The sequence below is a fragment of the Oryzias melastigma genome, linkage group LG23 (genome assembly GCF_002922805.2).
Source record: "Oryzias melastigma strain HK-1 linkage group LG23, ASM292280v2, whole genome shotgun sequence".
NCBI classification, from domain to species: Eukaryota; Metazoa; Chordata; class Actinopteri; order Beloniformes; family Adrianichthyidae; genus Oryzias; species Oryzias melastigma.
The window spans coordinates 8,954,310-8,960,154 of NC_050534.1; the positions used below are offsets into that span (position 1 = coordinate 8,954,310).

Consider the following 5,845-nt stretch of genomic DNA (forward strand, 5'->3'; position numbering starts at 1 on the left):
TTCTTGCATCCCTGCTGAAAACCAGTATGTTTACAATGAAAATGTCAAACAGTTGTTGCGCTAATTTTAAGTAGGATTTATTATTTATCGTTTTATTAAATTACATCATGCTCAAGATCAGGATTATATATTGTGAGGACTTCTACAAAAATCTCCAAAATAAATAAATAATAATAGAAAAGAAATCCATCAAAAATGTTCTCGTTACCGGAGCCTCTATCTCACTCAGGTGGTGTTTCTGGATGACAGCCACTTCAGCGGTGTTTCTGTGTCTCTGTGACTGAGTTTGAAGGCTGTCCTGCATAAACCCAAGAGGAGAAAAAAATTAAGGGACCTTTATTTATTACTATCTCAACAAAAATAAGAAAAACAGCACATTTCAGGAGATCCGAGCTGGCTGCCCTGTTCCCCGCAGCGGGTGTCTGTCTGCAGGCGTATTGAGCAAGCGAACTCCGCTGAACTCCGGGATGCTGGCTGCAGCCAGAGAACCGCCGCATTGGGACAGTCGGCCAATCTGTCAAGAGTGACCCAAAAGCCAAATTGTAGCGTTGTATCCCTACTAGTGACTATGTAGTGTAGTCCTACCACTCCATTTAATGGTCCCTATGATCCAAAGTGGCTTATGATGATCTCAATGGATTAAGGTTAATCTCAAATTGTTGTCTATTCAAAAGTTGGATCCTGTTACACAAGATCAGGAAAAATCATTCATCTCAACTCAAACCAGAAGTTCATAACACAACTTCCTGCATTTGTATGTGCATATTATTGACTTCAATATGTGAATCATACTATGAGTTTTAACAGAAAATCAGAAGGGATTGATAGTATTGTCAGGCACTATATAAGTGAAGGAATTTATAATTTAATAATTAATTTCATATTTTGATAGAGGTTTATTAAAAAAAAGTAAAGTTACCGAAAATACAAACTTCCGGTTTTACCGCGCAACTTCCGGTTTTCCGGGTAACTTCCTGTCTCCGGTTTAATGTCATTAAAGAAGGTGCAATCCATCATGTGGGTTAAGATATCTGTCGCCATTCACACTGAAGCTCTGTCAAGACAATGCTGTAAGTTTGTAATTGTGTTTATATACATTCAGGGTAACATATTTTGTATTATTTGTACAGGATTCTGACGTTAAGGTGCCTATAAAATACTTTTATTTTAATGAATTTTATGCTCCGTTTTTTTTTAGAGAGTATCCTGTATATTTGCTGCAGTTTTCACCACCTGGAGAAGAAATTAAAAGCTCAAAATTGTAAGTGGTTAAATTTATTTTAAGATTATTCATACATTTCACCCTGTGAAACATTCTTTCACTAAATTTAAAAAAGATCTGGAAACAAACTGCTCATTTTGCCATTCCTCACCAGAAACTGTGCCTCATCTCTTTTGGTGTTGCACTTTCTCTCAAGCATTTTAGAAAGATTTGACTTGTTTTATAACAATCCACATATGTAAAGACTAGATTATTCTACCAGCATATTGATTTGGTATACTTTCTTCAAGAGAGATTTAATTTTACATCATTAACTTACTTATAATTATGGATAAATATTTCATTCATAAATGTAAATATGTTAAGAATATGTTTTCAGAAAGAAATTACATTGTATATAAATGGTATTAAGTCCTGCACTAACAAAAAGCTGTTAGAACTTTTGAAGAGTGGTCACATTTGAAATTTTAGCAGAATCCTTTTATTTTATTTTATTTTTTTATATATCTTTTTTGTTGTTCATTATGTGTCAATAAAATGTGGAAATTTTATTGACACATATTGTGGAATGTCAATGTTTTTGTGAATAAAGTAAAAAAAAAATTCCCAGTGTTAACATAAAAATAAGGTTAACTAATAAGAGTTTGACTTCAGTTTGAAGTGCTAAGACAGAAACTTTAAAAACGTTGAGTCAGCAGTGAGGAAAGTATGACCCTGATTCTTCTACTCTCCATTGTTTCAGTAGCATATCCAACTTTGTCATGCAGCTAAGGAAGTAAGGCACCACAGAAGTGCTGTTTTTAGAATTAAAACGTGTTGACGTGGGGGTAAACATGTAGGTGATTTATCAAGAAACACCCGCTTCATGAAAACCCACGAATGCTAGCAGCCATTTCACTGCCTGCCTTACTGTAAAGGTTGTGGCCTGCATGTTTGCCGATGTGCTTGTAATCCTGTTTCACGCTCTCCTGGAGAAGAGTCGCAACAGCATCCCGCGGCAGCACAATCCCACCTACGGGGGGAATATCAGGAACCCTGGCAACACCAGTATGACTGATGTGTTTATGCCTTCCCTTATCACATTTAGCCCCTTAGTATCCTGAATGTGGAGTGCTCCACGTTTATAGGAACCGATTCAAAACCCACCATCAAAGGTGGTTCCTCAATTGAAGTGTGGGAGGACACACACAGGCTCCAGTTGTATTTTTCTTCATCTGGCAGTGGTAATGACAATAACCCTCCACCCCGGATGTACAGAAATAACAAAGAGATCTGCTTTTGCGGAAATGTGCGAGTTCTTTTCCTCAACGTGAGGCCCAAAAATACTCCAGAGAAGTGAGCAGTGAAGAAATTCAATCACACCTACACACTCCCATCAGGGTAAAAAAAAAAAAAAAATCATGAAATAAATGGCAGCCTAGTAGTCATCCCTTTACCTCATGATAAGTGTGACTTTCAGCATGATTTGATAGCCTCAGAATGTACAGCGGAGAGGTCAGCCTTCAGAAAGAGACAATGATTGGGGAGATATCAATGCTGGTTGAAGTGACATTTTTTTTTTTTTCCTTCCTGTGCTTGATGCATGCTGTTACGTGGAAGGAGACAAAGATAGAGGAGGAGATGGATGTAGGGCGAGATAAAGAAGAGGGGTGAAAAAAGGCTGTCCATTGATACCGCCGCAAATTGTCCCCTGGCCAGCTCTGACAAAAATAGATGATTTTTATTAAGAGCCCTGGCTTTGTATCTTCCATCTCATATATCTCTCCTAACAGAGGAAGGCCATCTTTGCACGAGTCGCAACTGGTCTTCTTTTTAGAGTGGATGGGTGGGGCGGTCATTTTAAAACATTTTTTAATATCTGAAAAACAAGTAAATATTTCTACTCTGCCAAATCATCCACTGTCAGTGGCATTGGGAATGACAGCGACTCAACATCCGAATACGACAGAGAAGTATCACACTTTATGCAGAGTCAGCCACTACATACCCCCCCAAACTCCATGTTGTCTTCAGCTTCGGAAGCGATGCGCAGACAGCTTCTCGGAATTAGTTTTCATGGCGGAGAAGCTGCACCCTGAGCCATACATCACCAAGTGAAATGAAAAGCGTGAGATGCAATGATGTGAATCACGCTGCCGCTGAACTCTTAGAGTAGTGGAGACACTTCCTCTGGAGAGACAAATCACACTTATCCATTCGTCAGCCTGATGGACGAGTCTGGCTCTGCCAGGTACCTGTTAAGCTTTAAACAAAGTTCAAAGACAACTCCATTACCCAGCATGCCATAGGAGCCGGGTTTTGGGAGAGGGAGCCAGCCCTAGTTAAGCATATACTTCTAAACTACTTTAAGTAAAAAAAGAAAATGGTAACCAATGAAAATATGGTCTGAGTGCTACAGGTTGAAATGAGGTATTGCAGCGGAATTTTCTGATTGGTCAACTGGTGTAAGTCCCAGAAGTTTGACGTCATCATACTCTCCAGCTCCAGTATAAAAGCCACACCTATCTTTGATTCTGTAATGGTCGGTCGTTAGCTTTAGCATGGCTCGTAGCCTGGTGTACTGGCTTCATGTGTCAAAAATCTACTGGATTACACAACTTTTCAGTAGACTTTAGGGAACAGATGTTAAGTGCAATTGGCGTTATATCCAGCAAACTATCCTGGTGATGGATTTACAATGAATATGTCACTCGGGATTGTTTGTTAAATATGTTAGCCTTTATTAGCTATGATGCTAGCTGCATTTTACCACTCTCAGACCCTCAGCTGTGCCAGCAGCCCCGCTGTCAGGTATTGCAGCAGTGCCTTTAACATTGATCTATATTTTACTGGATTGGTCCTCGCCTATTCCCTGCTATAGACAGAGACGTGCGTATACGGGCGCCATTGCTATGCATTAAGTGGTGTCAACAGAACGCAGCTGTTTCAATGTAAGACATGCAGGCATCAACTACAAAAATCGGGCAAGCTCCCACATTGTTTAATCGATTATGAAGCAGCTGCTTTGTAAATTTGGCTAAAGTGCAGTAGGGCTAATTGGTGGTGCTAGTCACAGATAGCCTGCCCACAAACCAATCAGCCTGGTACCATTTAGCTGTTTTTCCACAGAACATTTTCACTGAACACTGGTTTCGCTGTGGCGACCCCGAATGCGTTTAGCCGAAAGGTGAACAACAAATAAACTAATTATCCAATATTTTCCTTTTCAAAATTTAGCAGAAGACAGTTTTACAACACATTTTGTGTTTCAACTAGAGCTGTCAGGTGATTAAAATTTGTAATCGCGATTAATCACATTTTGTCCTGAGTTAACTCGCAATTGATCGCAAATTCACATGTGGCCTTTTTTTTAAGGAAAAAAGAGCTGTTACCACTAGACGTGTTACTGGACGGGAACTGGAGCCGGGTTAGAGTGCAGGAGCTCTCCAGGTCCTAGCGCTGGCCGGTTCTAGCTCGGTGTTTGGAGACCCGCCCGTGATCTGATGAGAGCAGCCGGTGAGTTGGAGGGCGGGACGTCCGTGCGTGGTATGGAAAGGCACGTATGAGAAAATCTGCGATTAATGCGTCAAAGAAATTGTCGGCGTCAAGCACATGTCAGATTAACGCGTTTTTAACGCGACAAATCTGACAGCCCTAATTTATACATAAAATTTCATGTGAATAGTCAATTTCTAAATATATGTACCTATATATATATATATATATGTTTTACATTTAGCATTTTTGTTTTAACTTAACTCCTGTTAACTTAATGCGAGATATTTTAACAGTAAGTTGACAGAAATTTTGTACTGAATACAAACAAAATTGTATCTCAAACAACAAAAAATCAATTTCACAACAGAAATGTTAAACATAAACCTAGATGTACATTCATATATATATATATATATATATTTTTGTTTGTTTTTTTAGAGTCAAACTAAACCACTCTGCATTTTACGTTCTTCCTCAGTTCTTCTTCTTTTATCTGCTCTGTTTATAAAAAACATGCTGATATGAAACAGAATCATAAAAGAATAAATATAGTGGTTTATAAATCAGACTGAGAGAGTCAGTACCTCATCACCCACAAGCTTATGTGTATTTTAATGTTCATTCCTCACATTAAGAACTCCAAAGCTGTATTTTGATTCACTCATGCATTTCTGAGTAATCCTCTAAAAACTGGTCTTAGCAGCAGCCCCTCCCATACCCACGAAAACAAGCCTCATGATTGGATGTCACAGAGTGAGACCGCCCCTTTTAGGAAGCGTGTGCTCTGATAGCTCCACCCCCAGTCTAACACCAACACCCAATTTCTCCCCAGAGCCAGTTGTGATCAGCAAAACACTTTCATTTCAGATGCAGAATATCGTTTATCTTCCTGTTGTGTCTTTAATAAATTCAAGCTTAAACAGTTTGTTACTTTAGATGCGGGGCTCCTTTAAGACCCCCCCCATTGGGCACAGTCGTATTTTTGAAGGAAAAAACGAATACACACTGCTGGCTCTAGAATGAAATCAAATGGGCGGCAGCCACACGCAGCAGCAAAACGGAGTTTTGGTACTTCGCTCCCCGCCCCGCGCACCCTATGGAGAGAGAAGAGCTGATCTACAACTAGAATCTCAACAACAGTCCAGG

General features: G+C 39.5%; 1 long non-coding RNA gene across 1 annotated transcript; it reads left to right on the forward strand.

Annotated features, from left to right (window-relative positions):
- The first annotated feature begins 989 nt into the window (after positions 1 to 989).
- Positions 990 to 4,714, forward strand: LOC118598089. The gene is made up of 3 exons (XR_004947191.1): positions 990 to 1,070; positions 1,199 to 1,261; positions 4,577 to 4,714. It is a non-coding gene; the product is annotated as an uncharacterized LOC118598089 (long non-coding RNA).
- Positions 4,715 to 5,845: the final 1,131 nt, after the last annotated feature.